The sequence below is a fragment of the Columba livia genome, chromosome 3 (genome assembly GCF_036013475.1).
Source record: "Columba livia isolate bColLiv1 breed racing homer chromosome 3, bColLiv1.pat.W.v2, whole genome shotgun sequence".
Lineage (NCBI taxonomy): Eukaryota > Metazoa > Chordata > Aves > Columbiformes > Columbidae > Columba > Columba livia.
Window position 1 is genome coordinate 44,436,455 of NC_088604.1, and position 19,788 is coordinate 44,456,242.

Here is a 19,788-nt window from a genome sequence, read left to right on the forward strand (position 1 = left end):
AAAAGTGCAAGGTTTTTTTTCCCTTTGTAATCTGGATTTACAAAATTTCTCCCATGTAATCTGTTTTGCAATAACTTGAATGTCTTTATTATCTTTTCTGCAGTGCTTAGTATCAGTGTTATTCATCTGTGAACTCGATAAGCTAGATATAACCACAGCGTGTGCATTTGTGTTTCACAAGTGTTTTTTGTGTATTTGTGTAGTTTATCCAGTTTGAATTTTTCTTAATCTGAAAATCATTTACTGTGCCACTTTATTTTGTACTTGTAGCTATTATAAAATAAGTTTAGGTATATAAGCATCTCTGTTGATCTCAACCTGAGAAGCTACTAGTAAAGTAGTAAGATTAGCTTTACCCTTCTGATCCTCTCTCATTTCTTTGAGCATTATAGGTATTAATGGTTTCCAGTATAAGGAGGAAAGATAACCTCTTTGAGTCCCTTCTTTTCTTGAGCTCTGGTAGCTTGTTTGTTGTCCATTTGCATGTATGCATTGATATCCCACTTTTTACTTATCATTTAAATTGCATTGTTGATACAGTTCCTTCCTTCTCTATATATTATACACATGACTCTCTGCTTTTCTAATCCTCGGTGGTTAACTGTTTTTGTTGTGTTTCAGTTAGTACACAAAGTATGAAGTTTTACATTTGGTCAGACAAGCACACTTGCACTGCAAGCAGAGAAAATACTCTTTTTCTCCTCAGTGCTCCCCACCACCACCCTTGAGAACCATTTTTTTTTTTCGCTTGCACTTCACCTTCGTGCATGTTAATCAGTTGTTCCAAAGATCTCTAACATCTGTGAATCTAGGCAGTATGCTTTTCCTGAGACAATTGCATGTCACATTTAGGTTTATATGTAATCCTAGTGGCAAGTCCCTTTTAGATAAGAGCTAGGGAGGTGCGCTTAAGTAAATATGCAAAAGAATGTCAAAGGAAGCAAGCCTCTGTACAGGCACTCATTTTCAAATATTGCTAAAATTTCTCAATAGAATGCTGTGCAGTGCTTTGAATTACAGGATAGGTCTGGGACAATCTGAATTCCAGAATAGGGGAGTTCAGGACAGTAAAATACATTTAGGAAATGTGAAAAAGCTTTTTGCTGTTGTACTTTGGGTAGGTACAAGAAATGTGAATGAGTTTACAGCTGATGAGACAAGGTACATGCTAAGGCGGTGAACTACTACCTTCTGCTTAACTCCTGTTAAAAATGAATAAAATTAAAACCAAAGGGAGTATATCTCAAAGTGCTTTGCAAATCTAATTCTTTTCTACTTTTCTTAAGATATGTCCTGCTTCTTTTTTTTCTTTTTTTTTTTTTAATAGCTTTCTAAGGGTAATTTGGCAGTTTCAGTTTTCTTTTTCTCTCTTCTTTTTAAGAGTGTAAAACAGCTTGAAAGGACAGTCTCTCAGCTGATCTCTTGTGCTAGTCATAGGCAAGAAATATAGATTGGAATCTCAGCATATACTGCCTCCTTTCACAGCAGTGTTAGCCTCTTGAAAGATACTTTAACTTCATATTTTTGACTAATGTTAATCCCTTAAGAAAAAAGAGCAGTTCATAACTGTCTGTTTTAGTGAGTTGGATTTGTTTGAACAGGATAAGAGTTCCCAGAGGAATGTGAGCATGTGGTAGAGTACTTTACAATCTTGCTTTGTGTCTCAGAGTTTCTTGACTTGGCCTTGCTGCTGCTGTTTATTTCCCTGAGGAATGTCTGCACAAGGAATTGTATTTGTCTCTGAAGTACAGATATGCTTCCTGGGCTTATTTTTCTCACCTTTTGTTTTTCAAGCAAAAGTCTACTTTCAAATTCTTTTCTGTTGTGCTAATACTGTATACTGCTTAGTGCATTGTGGCAGAGATGGTGTCTTTCTCACAATTTTAATATACAGCTAGTTAGCCAGGTATTTTTTATTCAACAAGAATCCATTGGTGACATTTTACCAGTACTATAATTTGATAACTTTGTTCAGAAACTGTTCAGATTTTAACAAACTGAGTTAATGTTAAATGCTTTTTTTTGTTTACTCTGTAAACAAAAAATATTTGACTGTACTTGCTTCCAGAATTTAAAGTAAAGGTATTTAAATTGCATTTGGTTGGATAAAACAATGACTGGCATCACTCTAGAGGCAATTTTTACCATTTCCAGGTGAAGATAGAGGAGGAAAGCACTTGAGATGAAGAGGTGTGCATGGAAATACTGTCCAAGGTCTATGCTAAGAATGTTGATAGAAAATGTATAAAACTGCCTCCGCTAGCTAGAGTAGCCCTTTTTTTTTTCCAAGATTACCCTACAACTAGAGACATACTAATGAGAAATATTCTGTATCCATTTAATGTTTCCCTAAATTTCTTCTCAGCAATACTGTACCTTTTCTGACATTGGTTAATCCAGCAAACACTATCCCTTGTATAGTTCCATTAAAATGTAGCATGTAGTTTTGCCTTGCTTCTGATGCATTGGCATCCTGTGGAATTAAATTCTTGTTATAAAAGTAAGTTCATGATTATTCCACATCATGTTAAATTAGAATGATCATGTATAGCCTCTTTATTATTAGTTACAAATAATGTTTTCTCTGGCAGTGGAGCTACAACTGGAGAGATTTTAAATGACTCTAGAATGTATGTAGATTTTAATCAGTCTTCATTAGTGTACTTGTCAATTTATTTACTACAGATTGTGTGTTGTTTTTTTTTTTTTTTCTTCCCCCTCCTTTTCCTGAAAAGGTGGAAGTGGCACAAATCAGATTACAAGGTTATACATATCGTTGAAATTAATTCATCTGATCTTTCAAGTACCAATTATACAATTTTACAGCAATTCAGGTTTTTTCTTGAGGGTTTTTTAATAGAAACTCCTCTTTCTTAAAGGGCCACTTTCCATATGCATGAGTATCCCTAGTACAGGTGGCTCTATACACAAAATGAGTAGCAATTTTATTTTTTTATTTTCGTTCAAAGTAATTTTTTTTTTAACCACATTGACATCTCTTTTAGATAGAAATACAAATGTTATTCTAAGAAAAGAAAATGGATTTGTGGCTGTTTGAGTTCAGTTTCCTGATTCCAAGGCTCACCAGTTTACAATGTAGGGTTACACAGCTGTCATGGTTTAACCCCAGCAAGTAACTAAACATCATACAGCTGCTTGCTCCCCTCTCCCCAGCTGGGATGGGAGGGGGAATGGAAAAAACTTCCTGGGTTGAGATAAGGACAGCTCAATAGGGCAGGAAAGGAAGAGAAATCAACAACAACAACAATAATAATAATATAATACACAAAACAAGCAGTCGCTAGTCACCTGGTAAATAATGCTCAGTCTGTCCCTGAGCAGCAGTTCCCCTGGCCAATTTCCCCCAGAATATATGCTAAGCATGATGTCATATGACATCAAATATCCCTTTGGTCAGTTTGGGTTGGCTGCCCTGGCTGTGCCCACTCCCAGCTTCTTGTGCAACTGGCATGTTGTGAGAAGCTGAAAAGTCCTTGACAACTTAGCAACAAGCAAAACATCAGTGTGTTACCAACATTATTCTCATTCTAAATCCAAAACAGCACTATACTAGCTACTAGGAATAAAATTAATTCTATCCCAGCTGAAACGAGGACAACAAGGTTAACAATTTTCTCCCAGATTGGGAAGCAAGGTTTCTCATAATAAGATGCATTGTTCTCTTAGGGTATCCAGACTAAAACTTTCCTTTTCCACTTCTGTTAAGAGCTTGTCTTTTGCAAATTTTTAAGTCTCCTTGCTGAAAAATTTGCTCTGTGCCTTGTTTCTTTCTAGTATTTAACATAGAGGAAATGTGACATGGTGCTGTGGGGCCTAATGCATTTTCATTTTGGGTGTTAATGATGTCCATCAATCCAAGATTTGTACTTATTTTTAAAATGTAATGTAAGTTTATGATTTCCACTACTATTTTCCGGTTCTCTGACTTCCATTTCCTGTTTTTGTATTTCTCTGGTAACTTACAACATGGTCATGGCTGTGATATCCTACTGCCTATTGATTTAAGGACTCTTTAATTGAAAACTATTCAGCAAACACGGTTTTCTATTTACTGTTTTGCCCAACTATGTTTAGGTGCCAGGGGCTCATTTGCAGCACTTGATGGCTAAAGATTTAAAAGTAAAGCTGCATGTCATCTAGGTATACTTTAGTAATATGCGGGGTTTTCACTAAGGACTTGTCATACATCTTACATAGCCTGCAGGCTAAAAGTGTGTGTCTGTGCTTTTGTGTCTGCGTGTGTAACCACAGGAAAGGAAAAGGCAAAGAATCAATGATCTCAAAATTAATTAAAATCAGGAAGACTTTCCCCCTGCTGACAGGATATTTAGGACAAAAATAATTAAATGAGCTATTGTGGCAAATGCAATATCGATTGCTCACCAAGAGCAGCTCCTTGAAGACTTAGATGAAGATTGATAACTGTTTTTTAACAGTTTGAGCCAAAGGCAACCATTTCCATCTCTAGTTTGTGTGCGTATGTGCAATCAGACAAATGGCTTTCAGCCCAACCCTCTATTGACCACTATAAAAAGCTATTATCTACCATAAATAAATGGCATATACATGCTGCTTCTCCCCTCTTCTTCATATCTGTATAGTTGAAAATGCTTCATTGATGATTTTTCAGTCCCTTATAGTTTAAAAGTAGTAGCTGTTATCCTTTCAGGGCGGAAAGGTTTTTTTGTTTGTTTGTTTCAGGTCAGAAGTGTTTTTTTTTCTTTTTTTGAGTAAACAGAGTCAGGAACTTCACCCTGGAATTAGAGATGAAGATAAGGTTAATATTTTCAGAGAAACAATGAAATTGAATAAACTTGAAGACGGCATCAGATTTTCTCAAGTGATTACTGGAACTGAGCTCTAATATGGCTGCAATAGCGAGTGACGAGGCCCAGTGGGGGCAGCCTCATAAAGCAAAGCTATTGGTGCCAAAAAAGCTGACTACTCTTATTTCACATTATTCTATTTTCAGCTATTTTGCTTCAGACTATTTCTAGCTTGTTCCTTTGGACAAAGACAATCAACAGAGCAAATAAAATGTAGCCCTAGATCACATCTTTCAATGAATTTTATCTTATAAGAGCCTGGTTCAAGTGGTATGAGACTGCTCCGTGATGTTAATCAGAACACCAGTATGTGGAACAATCAGGAGAGTTGCTTCAAAGACTTGCTGCTGATCAAAAATAAAACCTGTGGCAGACGTTTCAGAGTAATGGAGTCTTACAAAAATATTGTGAGAACAAATAATAGTGAACGAAAAATGACAAGTGTTTTTGTTTTGGAGAGTGACTAAACCAAAAATAGACATAGAAAATGCTATAGGCAGAAAGGGAAGTAAATAATATAGGCTAAATACTTGTTTAAAAAAACAGGTGTGTTGAAATCGTTTGAATTGCATTAATTTATCTAAATGTTTATGGAAGCAGGCTCTTATTCATCAACTTATTTTTGGAACACACTTGCAAGAGGGAAAGAGTTCCACATAATCTTTGCAAAACATAATAAGTGATGAGAATCGAGAATTCCTACCTATGCTTTGGCAGTCTTGTCCTGCTAATGGCACTGGCGTCAAACTTAGCTGTTCTTGTGTCAATGTTTGTGGTGAGCTAGAGCTCTGGGAGGTGAGAGATTCCTCAGTTACTATGGATAGATAGACTGGTTCTTCTCAGATCAAGATAAAGGGCTCACACATAAATAATTGTCTGCAGAAATACTTCTCTTCCATCTGTTTGTTTCTGATGAATCTTCAAATACTTGTACCTTTTTGGAACATAAAGGATTTTTGGTGTGATTTTTATGACTGGATTTTTTTTTTTGTTCCATTTTTAATTAAATATTAGATAAGAATTTGTAAAGAAATCAACTGCTAATAAATTTGAGAGATTGAAATATGTACCTTCTGAGCTTTAGATTACTTAGACTGTTTTGTTAAAATAAACGATGAAATAGATAATCATGTTAAAATGAAGAAACTGCTGTCTTGCAGAGTTCATTTTTATGCTGAGTTCTTTTGTATGCTGTTTGCTACCTTGAACCATTTATGACCGTTCAGGAAAGGTTTTCTTAAACAACCATGACATTTCTGTACATTGTGATATCTGATAATTTCTTCATCAAGGGCTGAAGTTAACACCATGGATTAATTACTTCAGGAGAAACAATTTTCCTTCTATGTATGAGTATCATTCCACTGTTCATGAAAGTTTGTCTAGGAAATAATAGATGAAGAAAGTAAGATGATAAATGGTTAAATGACTGAATTTCTTTCTGTTCAGAATTCTTCATAAAGCAGTCCATTTCCTTAAGACCATAACATTAAGCATCTAGGTTAAATATGATCCTTTGTGATACTAATTTTGTGGCACAGTATTTTGAATTCAATTTCTGAGGGCATACAAATATTATATTTTTTTTACTGTAATTTTTCCATACCTGATCAGAAATCACTTCCACTGAGTTTAAGAGACAGGACTGGTGTACTGCTTTACATTAAAAATAGAAACTTCCAAAATTAGCCTTCTTTCAGTTTTTTAGATTTTTTTAGAGATAGTTTGTTACAGTTCTCTGTGTTGAAATAAAAGCTTGGAATTTTGTGAAGACCATCAATGAATTTTATGTTACCTCCACAAGTTAGAACCTTTTTACTGCGTCTGCTACAAATGCACCTCTATAATCCTCGTGGAGTAGGATTTTGATCTGTCCTGACTGTACTGGTCTTCATACGTGTATCTGTGCAGTTTGGTAGAAAATATACTCTGTGGTTATAGAAATTAAAACTTGCATGTACCTATCTATTTTCCTTCTAGTTTATCTATCAAAGGCCGTTGGGCCAGTAGAGGTGTTTGTGAGTATGAATGAGAAAATTAGAACTCTGTGGGTTACTAAGGCTAAGGCAGAATGTACTCATATATTTCTTCTATGTTCTTCCTCTATTCTATTTTATCTATGCAGTCTGCAATTTCAGATATGGACAACCTTCGAAAATATGAAGGATTGATATCTCTAAAAATAAGATGAATGGACTGAAAAATATAGTTTTAAATCTTGCTAAGTTAAGAGGTATTTGTACACTTTAGGAAAAGTAATTCCTCATCATATTAGGCAGAGAACTAAAAAAAATTTGTTGAAACTTCTGCCTCAGCTTGGATACATTTTTATTTTTAAATGTAGATTTAGATGTAGTGCAGAAATTTGACTATTATTCTGACAAATGGAGTTCTGATGGAGTATTGAAAAAGCTGGAATTATATTCGGTTTTCAGTTCCTATTTTTGGTTTAGTAATTGTGATAATTATACACTATCAGTTTGCTTTATGATATAAATATCCTTTTGAAAATGAACTATGTTTAGAGAGAGTGAGTTCCAAAATTTTGGGAAAGGATCACTGGGTGAATTTGGAATTTGTATATTGCTACAAATTTTAATGGTCATACCAAGATTCATATACACATCCAAAATAATCTGATCACTATGAAGACTGTGTTTTTTTGTTATATTGACCAAGACAACAGCTATGTGTAACATGTTAGCCAAATTATTTAAATTAAACAAATTTCTGTGGGCTAATATGTTAGAATAATACACAGTCTAAGATGGATGTTTTTATTATGATATTTTTAGAAGATAACCTGGAAAAGTAGTGTCACAAATCAGAACATAGCTTTTGAATAAATTGATAAATTGAATAAAGTGACTTAGTGTAAGCAGATTTTAATTAAAAAAAAAGTGTCTAATGCAATCTGAATGTATTTAATTCTGTGTCTGCTCTCGTGGTGAAACTGGAGTAAATTTGTGAGAATCTGATTATTAGAACTCATGTCATAGCGATTCTGAAAGAAAACCCTAATAAACAGAACTTCACTGAAACAAAAAGCAATTATACAGTGAAATGCTCTTGATGGAGGCACAATTGCAAGGAAACGAAACGTTGTGGCCGAGGTCACTTTGCTTTTCTGTAATCTGTCTGGACTATGATCTGCCTGTAACATTCAAGTTGATTAAAGATGATACAAAAATGACAAAAACAATGAAATATCCAAAACTGGATATTTTTATTTTGAGGAGGTGTTAATCCAAAAGCAAAAAAATTACTTATTTAAAACAGAGCCATAGCACATAATAGAGGAATTACAGAGACTGATATAGAAGAATAGCAGAAATCTGTTTCGAAACAAACATATACTTTTTTTATGGGATAGTTATGTTTTACACTGCTTAACAATTTATTTTCTCCTGCAAACATGAAATTTGCAAAGCTGCATGTGTAATCATATTTTTGCTGAGGATATTAAAATCTATGTCATTAAGGGAGAGAAATGTAAATGGGACTTGGTGAAAGCAGAAGGCAATTTATTGTGAAGACTCAGAATTGCTTTGTCTCTGCACTTTAAAGTCATTGATATACACTTATTTTAGTAATTTTATTTAAAAATTCGAAAGTGTGAAATTTCTGAAATCCTCAAACACTGTGAAACTTTTATGGGATATCAAAATGGAATATGTAGAGATTAGTTACTTAGAACACCATTATTTTTTTCCAGATTTGAATTTAATCTCTGGGTTATTCCAACTTTATGCCTCTCTAGTTGTTTGCATTGTCAGGTGTACTGTCTTGCTGTTTGTCATTACAAAGGTGTTCAGTGTTTGTGCTGAGCAGGTTCTTTCTGTAATTACTTCTGAACTTCTCATGCAGGGGAACTTTTAATGTGGTGTTATAAGTCTCGAATACTGAGCTAGTATAATAATAGCAGACACCTGTTTATTATGGATGTGTTTGATGGAGTTGCAGTGACCACAATCATATTGATTTTTGAGCAGGGGAACAGACAAATGGAAATAGACCACCAAAGACCAAATAATGACCCGTAGTTCCTGTTCATTAAGTTTTTGTTATCTGTCCTGAAGTCCTGAAGGTATATAAAAGAGCATAATGGGTTTTTTCTCTCTCTCTTTTTTTTTTTTTTTTATTGCAGGAAATAATATAGCCCATACCATGATTTCAGAAGAAAGGTTGAGAAAATACTTCTGAATAACTTTCACTTGCAAATTTTATATTTGTTTTTAAGTATATATAGAAACTTAACATCATAAAACATTGTTTCTAGCTGTATATCAGTAGCAGAGTTCTTCAAGTTCTTCAGTCAGCATCTGCTATTGCAAGCAGTACACTGAAAATCATTAGTTTCTTGGACTAGTAGAGTTTATGACACCATGGGACATTTACAGGATCTTATGAAATCACACTTTTGTGGTCTTGTTAGCCAGAAAATAGAAAAAGGGAGAAAACAAATTTCTAAAAGATAGAATTACAGAATTTTTCTTTTTTACTTGTGCAAAGTAGTGACAGATAACTTTTCCAATAAATGTCTAATTTAAAAATTAGTAAGAATGTGGAGCTGAACACAAAGTTCAGAAAATCGATCACAGCCTAACCTTACATCAGAATAACAAACCTTGTGTAGAGAGACTGGCTTTAGAACCAGACAGTCATCCAATCAAACAAAAACATTGAAGAAAAATATGCATTTCTTAATATTCTCTGAATCTTTCTACTTATTTCTTTAACTGAAATTTTTCCTTATACTTAAGATTTAAACTTTTGCTCCTCAAGAATGACAAGGTGTCCTTGTCAGAAAACACAATTCAAAATTTTCTTGTACACTTCAGGCTGTGTTCTAGAACTTTAGCATTTTATTTGACAAAATGAAATTCCGATCCTGAATCAAAGATCAAGCAGATGAGAGAAATACTGCTGGTTTCATTCCAGAAAAACCTGTGTTGAAACTATTTGCTAACTACATCTCCTGTGTTAATTGCTAGTAAAACTTCAAGTTGTCTGAAAATATCACCTTCAGTAGGTTAAAATCAAGGTGTAATAGCTGCAACCCACCCAAATAATTTTCAGACACTTCAGGGTTCTTAACACCATATATATTCTATCAAATTACATAGTTATTTGAGATTTTTTTGTGAGATGAAAAAAGTTCTACCACTTCAAATTTTATATCAGGAAATATGGTTTTATTCTCTCAGTTAAAAAAAAAAAAAAAATCATGTTTTTCCTAAGTAATGGGAAGAAATGTGGAAACAGCATCACTACCCTTTGGAATGCCTTTCCTATCATTTTGATCTTTTGTCATTTTCTTAAATTTTGTATTTGTTCCCTGTCTCACTTTGCCATTTCTCTGAGAACTGGAGATCAAGCTATGAGACACTGAGACAGAAGGAAATATTTTCTTTTCTTTTTTTTTTTTTTTTTTTTGTGTAAGACAAAATTACACTTAAAAAAAAATACTTGGCCTATAAAAAAAGAAGTGTTACTTTCATAGATTAAAAAAAAATTGTTTTAAGGCTTTTTTCAATAATATAGAAATAAATATTTTTGCTTTGTTTGGATGTTAAAGCAAGCATTTTGATGATGGGGAAAATACTTTGCATCTCTTTCGTTTCTACTTAAAACTACATACACACCTCTGTGAACAATATTCCTGTTTAAAATTTTGTAGCAGGAACTAAATGTTAAAAAAATAATCTAATCTGCTATGCCTTAATGTGATAATTATTCAGCTGAAACACTCCCATTTTTTTAAAAGAAATAGTTTATGATATGCAAGTTCTCTGAATTTTAAAAAAGTTAGATGAACATTGTTTATAGCTTGTTGATGCTTGTATCTTGCTCCCTCTTGGAATTCATTTTTTGGGGTGAAAAAAATCTCTACTGTTTGTTTAATTGTACCCCAGAGTGGAGTTAGGAATGTGTCAAGAAGTAAGAAAACACCACTTTTGATAAGCATACAATGCAATTTAACAGTTCATAAAACAGTGAAATTTTATCTCAGGCTGAAAGATTTATTAAATCTCACTCAGCAAAATGGTTTTGTGGGATGTGTTAGCAAGTGAGAATTAAGTGAAATGATTTCAGGGGCAATAGATTTTATTACCCTAGGAGGGGAGGAAGCCGTTTCTTCTTAATTTCATTCACTCATCATAATTGCCTTGAGTAGGAGAGTTTCTGTGAGTAGTAGTAATAGTATGTTTGGTCTCTGGAATCTGTGCGCATGCTACATTTGTCAGGCATCATCTGACTGAAATATAATCTGTTGGTGGTCTTGCGCACCAGTTCTATTTACGATTGTTAAAGATTTTTACATCTAGTACAACTTAAGCCTCTGTTTGTGAGATAGAATCACTGGTATTTGTGGGGTTTTTTTGTTTGTTTTGTTTTGTGCTGTTTTTCGTTGTTGTTGTTTGTTTGCCTCTTTTTTTTTTTTTTTTTTTTTTTCCCCACCTTTGCTAGTTCTCCTGTGCTCTTTAGCTTTCCTTTCTTCCCTGGTTTCTGTTCCCCTCAATGGTGGTTCCTAGCCTTTGTTTTCTTAGGCTACAGAAATCATGTTCTTTCAGTCTCTTTTCTAATACTTCTTCCATTTAGAGGATTCTTAGTTCTGCTTTATTCTTCCAGACAGTTGTTACATTCCTGTGAAAGTGTGCTTATGTCCTACGTATATAAATGTCATTCAACTGCCCAAAATATATTTTTTTTTAAAGCTAATTTCTTCCAATTCCTGTAGCCTTGTCTAACAAACCCGTTGAAAACATCGCTCAGAATCCAAATGTACCCACAGCCATTTTACTTAGTGCTACACTAATACCCTTGTTACTATGAAAGGACTTTTCTTCCATTATTGCTACCCAAACTGTGTTGAAACTGTAATACGGGTTTCTACGAGGCACAAGTCACATAGAGATATGGGACACTCAAGAGAATGTTTTAATGAGCTTAGCTAGATTTGCCATATTTTGCATTGATAAATTTTTTTGTTCCCTTATTGCCTTGGAATCCTTCTTAAGCTGAGGTAGGTTAAGACAACATTTATTTGCTTTTATGCTTTCCAATAGAGTTTAAATATTTAAGGAAAGATAAGACATACCTATTCTGCTTATGTAAGGTTAACTTGGAAAGCTTTTTCTCTCAGTCTGCCCAGCTGTTTTGTTGTATTGGTTTGCTGTAGACTTTCTTTAACACAGAGCTGCCTGGAATTTCTATACACCTGATATGCCTTGGGTCACATTCATCAGAAAGAACAGTTTCTTGATATGAAACGGCATGGGACAGTTTAACTTTTACAGCTAATCCCTTGTCTAATTCTTCCTGAATATTCTGAAGGACCTTTTCTCCTAAATCTAGTTTACAATGTGAAGTGTAAACCTCATTATTGAAAGCTGCATTTCATCAAGCTCTATAATCATAACTATATAGAATTAAAAAGAAAGGGAAGGGTATGTGTATGATATTTATTATTTACTTTTGAGTCAGGACAGGTATGATGAAAATCACTTTGTAGTTGCAAAATAAGTATGACATGGTATGATTTACCCTTCTATAATTTTTTCAAGTATACTGTAAGACATTTTCTGATTTTATTGCAAAGAAAACTGGATTTAAAAAAAATTAGTTTCATTTCATAGTGTGTAAATGAATAGTAAAGAGTAAATGTAAATCTATGTTTACTTTGATATTCAAAGTTTTCTGCAATATATGTATATATAGAGTATGTAATTGTGCCTCTTACAGACCTGTGTAGTCCCAAACAGTTCATATTATTGAACATACTTGTGATAGGAATATTTGTTTTGAACTGTTATTTAGGCTTCATTTATCTTAATGTGTACTTTGTTATGTGATTAAACATAAACCCTTCTATTCTCATGTCTGTTCAACCTAAACTTCTGTTTCATCTTTGTGATAAATTTGACCTATTCTGTCTTTTGTTGTGAGTATGACTGCAACCTTGTAGAAGTTCCTAAACATGATCATTCCTCACTTTATTCTTGTGACAACTTATTACAGAAAATGATCTCTCATATATCTGTATATATAAAACATAGAGAATAACATAAAGTTTTAGGAATTTCATTTCAAACATTGACTGGAAGCAATAGAATATATCATTCTCCTGTTAAGCATAGACGGTGATTGCCACAAATAAAATAGCAGTAGATAGACCCATGGAGTTTTGTAATTCTCCTAGTAACATTTCTGAGAAATAATTTCTGAAAGTTTTAAAATATTCCAGATTATAGTGTTTTTTCTTTGTCTTCATATCCAACTATTCTTTGCTTAACATGAGACCTAGAAGAGTTGAAGAAAAATTGCGTTCTTCAATTTTAGCCTCTTGTTCTTGACCTCCGTGGAAAATCACTTTGTAGTGCAGATTTGAAACTACCTGTAGATTGGAGGTAGCTGATCAAGGATATGTGGTGGATCAAGGATATGTGGTGGATCAAGCTCCAAGTAGATTAATGTTAGCGCTATTTGCACCACACTACATGTGAATTTTGGAAAAAAAAATCTTATGTTATCAGTTACTCTGTTTTGTGTGTTAAAATCACGTTGTCCTAACATAATTCATAATCTGGCCCTTAAAGTTTTCTGACCAAGCAGCAGTATAATCTCTAATAAAGAAACTACAGATTTTTCATAAGTAAATCTTAGCTTTTTTATAATCTATTTTTATATGTACACTATCATAGTTTCTATAGTTCATACCCAGCAACTTTTAAAGGCAACTTTGTAATTTTCTGTCAAATAGGACAGCTTTTAAGGAAAGTAATAGACAGTGTTAATTCTGACAGCACCTCAGTGTTCACCCCTTCCTGACTTCTGAATATTGTCAGTCTTTTCTCATATCTTTGTTCTTATCTCTTTTCCCTGAGTTGTTTAAAAGAAAGGAAGTGGAGTCAGCTTCCTTGATAAAGTCAATCTTCGAAGGAAAATAATAATTAAAAAAAAAAACAAAACAAACCACCTGCACTGTTCACTGTGCTCACAACGCAAATAATCTAGAACATACGACTAATATGGAAAAAAATGACAGACATCTGCTTGGGAATTTCAGTAGAACAAACAAAGAAAGTGTTCTGTTTGTTTATGTAATATACCATTTATTGAAGATTTTTTTATTAATAATTGTGTGTTAAATTGTCAGTAAGGATTACTGAGAGAAAAATAAGTAATTATCAAAGGAGAAGTACAGTTTAACTGACTAAAGATATTGATTATAAGACATTTTTGAGGTCTTAGAAATTAATAAGTATACGACTGCAAATCCTTTTTGTGTAGTGCATCCTAAATAATATTATATCCCCATAAAAATATTATGCTGGGGAGGGAAGAGATTTGACTATGCTGTCCTGTTCATTGTGCCTCCAGTATCCACTTCTTGTTCAGGCTGTTAGATCAAAGAAACAGAGCTGCTGTTCTTGCCCTCCTAATTGTACTATGTCATTTCTGTCCCTCATAAAGCTGACTAAAAACAGTCTGGATATATTGGAAGTTGGAAAACAAAATGCCAAACTAACAACGTGACTTTGCATCCAGTGTTCTGTCCAACACATTACTGTTGTGTAAGAAATAAAATACAATTTATAGGGGCAAATGGAAAACTCAGTCCTTCTGGAACATACCCTGCCTCATGTACTTGCACCCCATTTGCCAAATGGGAATGTAACATTCTCATTATTTTCTAAACTCTCACAAGGTCAAGTACAATAAATATAAGCTCAGTGATTGAATCTTGTTGCAGTATGAAATGAGCACGTTAACACTTTGTTAAACCAGTGACTACAGTCAGCCTGAACAAGGTTTACTTCAGAAGACACTAGAGTCTGGAATGGCTATCTGTATAGCTAATGGAAATTCAGTAGCAAATGGTATTATGTGATGAAATAAGTTTCAGAATATATTAAAGGTTCCACACAAATTACTTTTAACATGTTCAAACATTTTCAAGGACTTCGTAAAATAACAAGGTGGAAAGTGTTTTTCTTTCACTTTTATGCATTTATTTGGATACTTTTATCATAGTCACCTAGGAGACACATGCAGATATACATTTATGAGCATTGCATTCAATTTAATTTCATTTTTGATGGAGCTAATGAAGTCACACTTCAAAAGAATTTAAGCTTCAATTTAATTAATGCAAAAAAATTTTAAGAATATATTACTGACCATCAGATCCTAGACAAAACCCTCTGAACATTTTTGCCTTCTGAATGTAGTTGGGCTCACTTCACAAGGGCAAAAACTGACTGACTAGAGACAGGAAGACAAAGTAATCTTGAAGAGAATAATAAGCTGTGTACAAAAAATGTAGGTTGTCCTGCTGAATGTAGTAGTACTTATTCAGATAATATGCAGGTAAAGATAGCATAAGAACTAAAAATAGAAAATTATGTGCATACTTTATTAATCAATGGAAAATTTTTGGCTCATGCAGTGCAATATTTCAAGTGAACTGTACAGTGTCCTCCCTTGAAATTTGTAGTGAGTTAATTCAGTTTAACGCAGAACTAACCAGAGAATCAGAATACCATGTTTCAAGATTCTTTTTATTTAAATTTTGTTTTGCATGGGGACTAGCAAATGCAGATTCAGATCTCCAAATTGTGATAGGACAGGGCCTGTCACCCGGGTTACAGAATGTTACACTACTGCATTTTATTTCTTACTTGCTTTGTCTTTAATTTGCATTTACTGGACATGACTTGAATTACTAAAGTCAAGTTCAAACACAAAATACAGATTGCTGTAAACAAGAATGTATCATACTTGCAAGGAGGTTGCTTTTAATAATATCTTAAACTTGCCATAAAAGTAGTTTGCAAATGATTAAGCAGTCTAATCCTCAGAAAGGTAATCCTTATATTCTCAGGAGGATAATTTAGTTAGCTCGCTGAAAAAATTGGCAGAGTAAAGAGGGCAATTATGAGGTTTTGTGTGTTACAGATTTGTAAATACAACAATCTTCTGATCTAGGGAAAATAAAATACTAATATTGTAAATAACTCATTCTTTTCTGAGATCCACACTGAATCAATACTAAAGAAAAAAAAAGTAAATTTACCAAGCTTCTCTTTTCCATTGACTTATTTCATGTGTTACTGAATGTAGAAAATTTCTTGGTGTTTTCAAGTACTTTTCACAAGGCACTTTTCAAGTAAAAGGACCATATTTCTTCACAAATTTTTATTAGTAATAAATTTAATTAAGGGGAAAAACAGTCACATTAGTGTAATTTAACATTTAATTGAAAACCTGAGGGGTTTTTCCTGCTTTCAAGCTGTTTTTAATCATCTCTATTTGAGTAACTGAAAGTTCTTCCAGATCATGACTATCAAACAGTTCCATTTTTTTTAGTTGGACTACAATTTGTTATAGTAAAAGCTGAAAATTTGTTTTGTTTTGTTTTGTTTTTTTTTTTCTGAGAAGTGTACTATTTCTGATATAACTAACGAAGACACACAACTAGCCTAGAAATCCTTCACTTTAAATTACTGTTAAACTTTACTGCACAATAAAAATCATGTTTTCTAAAAATATAGCATGTATTTTTGCTATTTAAAGACAATTCTGGAAAACTGAGATATGAATGAGAGAGAAGTGCTTTATTGGTACATGAAATCCTAATACAGTTTGACAGAGATAAATGGAAAAGTCATACAAAACCACTGCTGTGCAAATAACATGCACACACAAGTCATCAATATCACTAAATATGTAATCTCTGATTTTTTTAAACACTTAATAGTTAACAAAGCACAGGTATTCCAAAAGCAGTTAGCACATTTGTTGAGTCAGATATCAAAGGACATAAATGAATTCTTGTATACTGTAGGTTTGAAGATGGTTATGAAGAGCATGATTCCTCTGTTCCGTCTGACTTGCTTGGATTTTATCTGTACACCAGAGTGAGTCCTTTCTCTCCCTTGTTTGAAAGGTCTTAAGATACAAATCTCAAGTTGCATCAGTCTTAAGATAGATCTCAAGTTGCAGCTGTAGTGCATAAACATCCCATTTGGTTTCAGAATTTTCAGCTGATTCTTGTCTAACCAGACATGCTGAATGTTACTAAAAATCATACATTTCATATGTCATTAGAAGGGCAGAAAAAGTCAGAGAAGTAGTTTGTCAGTTCTGTTATGGGATGAGCATTTATTTTTGTCTGAAACCCAGGCTACAGTGGGTTTCTTCTGCATCAGCTTCTCCCACGTAGGTTAGAAAACAACAAAAAACACTAACTTGCCAAAATCCTGCCCCAGCTCCAACCCTCCAAAACTCGAAACCTCCCTACAATACTGATTAACCAGGACAAGCAAGCATGTGACAAAAATCACAGCACCTATCTTCTAGAGCTTATCACATGGCTTCGACATCCTTGAATGTGGTTGGGGATGGAGAAGACCACCTCTTACTCTGAGGAGGCCTGAAGAGAAATAATAGACTCTTTCTCTAATAATAGAGAGGACTCTTTTTCTACCTTCTACCAGAGCTCTTTCACAGTGAGATTAGAGTACTTGCATGCAATTTGTTAGACAGTGTTTAGCAAGCAATTTAGCAAGACTCAGAAGCGATTATACAGACACACATAAAAAATGGAGGTAAACACAACACCCACAGTAAGACAGGAGGTAAAGTAACGACAGAACAGTATTGAAAAGAAATGTGTAGTATTGACCTGAATTTGGGATAAAAACGAAACACAGATTGGTACTTTCTATTTGAGATATATTGTGACTGAAATAACAACTCTGATTAAGCCGTTACTTTGGAGTGCTAAAAGCTTTCTTATTACCTGAGAGAGTCAACTGAAAAACAGACTTGTGGTCACAGGCATCTGTCACCTGAGATCTTATTCACCTAACGCAGTCTCATTTTGTTTCAATTTGATGAAAAATGTTTGTAACTTCTGTAATAGTGGTAATTTTTTCTTCTGTAGTTGTAGAAATACAAATTACAGTATCATGAGCAGTATTTTAGATTATTTTATCTCTATCCAAGCAAGTCATCATAAATACTAAATAGGATTGTGAAACAAAAAGCCCCCACAACCCATGGTTCAGAAACTGTACCAAGATATATTTGTGAAGTGCAACATAATTCCTAAAGGGTTTATACAAGCTGACTAAAACAGTATTAATCTCATTTTTCAAAAGTATTATTTATTGTATTATATGTGCTTCAGTGAATGGAAACATCGTAGCAGGTTTCCGTCTGAAATTCAAGAGCCATTACTTCTCCTGAAGTTTCTACCTCTTCCTCCTTCCAGACTGCAAATCTGTGTTTAGATAAAATAAACAATCCTAAAAATTTATTTAGGGACATTTCCTGCCTGATCCCCAAACAGTCTCTTGCTGAAACTTTCACTGCTTCCTGTACCAAAACCTTAGTTTCAAAAGTATGATTTAAGGAAACCAGTATGAATGAAGGGCAGTGAGACATAAAGCTTAGCAAGCCTAATGAATGAGAGTGGAGAGCTAGGCCAACAGCCATCCATTCCTACTGTCACTCAGGGGAGAGGTTAAGTGACTAACTAAGAGGGAAGACCAACCTTCAAATTCTAGTATATACTTTGTATATTTTCCTGAGTTCTGGGCTGTTTGTATCTTTTGCTGTAAAATCAATAATTGCACCCAGGGAGATAAGTGCAATATTGAATCATTAAACCAATATATTGAGTATATTCTTGTATTTGTCTTTATTCAATACAAACATTTAAGCCTACCTTTTTAATTTATCTTCCTATATAAAGTGGATTGTGGAATCTCAGCCTATGTAAATAAAGGATGTATCTTGTAGCATCTAAATATCAAATAGGGCACTCAGCTTCTAGCCAGTGATTAGATTACGTTGTGTGCATTTAAAAAAGTATATTCTGATTTATTCTGATTTAGATTTATTTCTAGTGAAGCAATAATCACCAGCCAAATATGAAGAATTTTGTCAGAATTTTAATTACTTCTAAAACTGCAGTGTTGTGGGGTTTTTTTTGTTTGTTTTTTTTTTTTTTTTTGTTTTTTTTTTTTTTTTTTTTTTTTTTTTTTGGTGTGTGTGTGCTGTTTGTTTTATTTATTTTTTAATGCTTCCACTGGAGTTGACTGTCTTGTCGTCCTGAAGATTTCCAGCTTAGTGGCTTACAGAATTTTACAAAAAAGCCATGTTGCTCTGCATCTGGTATAATGTCCATTTGATTCCTGCTGAGGAGACTTATGAGTTCTGTGTCCAAATTTATATCTAATTAATCAGTTAATGCTGTTTTTGAACTTCTGGTTCTCCTTAATGGGCTGCTTTTGCTCATAGCAATTTCAATTTTCCTCCACTGGTGCAAGGACTACCATTTTAGAAGTAAAGCTGATTAAAAAAAAAATGCATTTCTGAGCCAGGTTAATATGTTGTACTTATTGTATAGTTTATTTAAGAAACTGCTATGTAGACTGCAACTACTGCCAAGTACTTCTAGAATATTAAGCTTTGTATGATGCTTACTCAGCATGTCTTCCCAAATTTTGATGTTTCGTTGCCTCCTTGTCAAATATCAGCTTGCCTTAAAAGCACTTTAATGACTTGAAGATAATGAACAATCTGGCAGGAAAAAATGTTTTCTGACTGATTTGGAGCCCCTGCATAAACTACTTGGTGTCTGAGATTGTTGAAAATTATTATATTGGTTATTTTAAAATTAAGATTTATTTCTGTTTGAATTTTGAATTCTCTCCTTGGGAGAGCCATTTAAAAGTAAACGTATATTTTCCCCTTTAACAGTAGCTTATGGGCTATAATGGTAGAGCATTTTTGCAATTTTATGTTTAGTTTTATTGTAAAGAGCCTTGGGATACATTTACATGAAAGGCACTATATAAGCTCATTTTGTATTGCTTTGTATTGTATTGTGACAAGTGCAATAATCTCCAGGTTTCCTATCCATTAA

At 33.6% G+C, this 19,788-nt stretch overlaps 1 protein-coding gene across 13 annotated transcripts in view; it reads left to right on the forward strand.

Moving 5' to 3' along the window:
* The window catches only part of GRIK2 (glutamate ionotropic receptor kainate type subunit 2), a 382,225-nt gene that overhangs the window by 177,773 nt on the left and 184,664 nt on the right, over positions 1–19,788 (forward strand).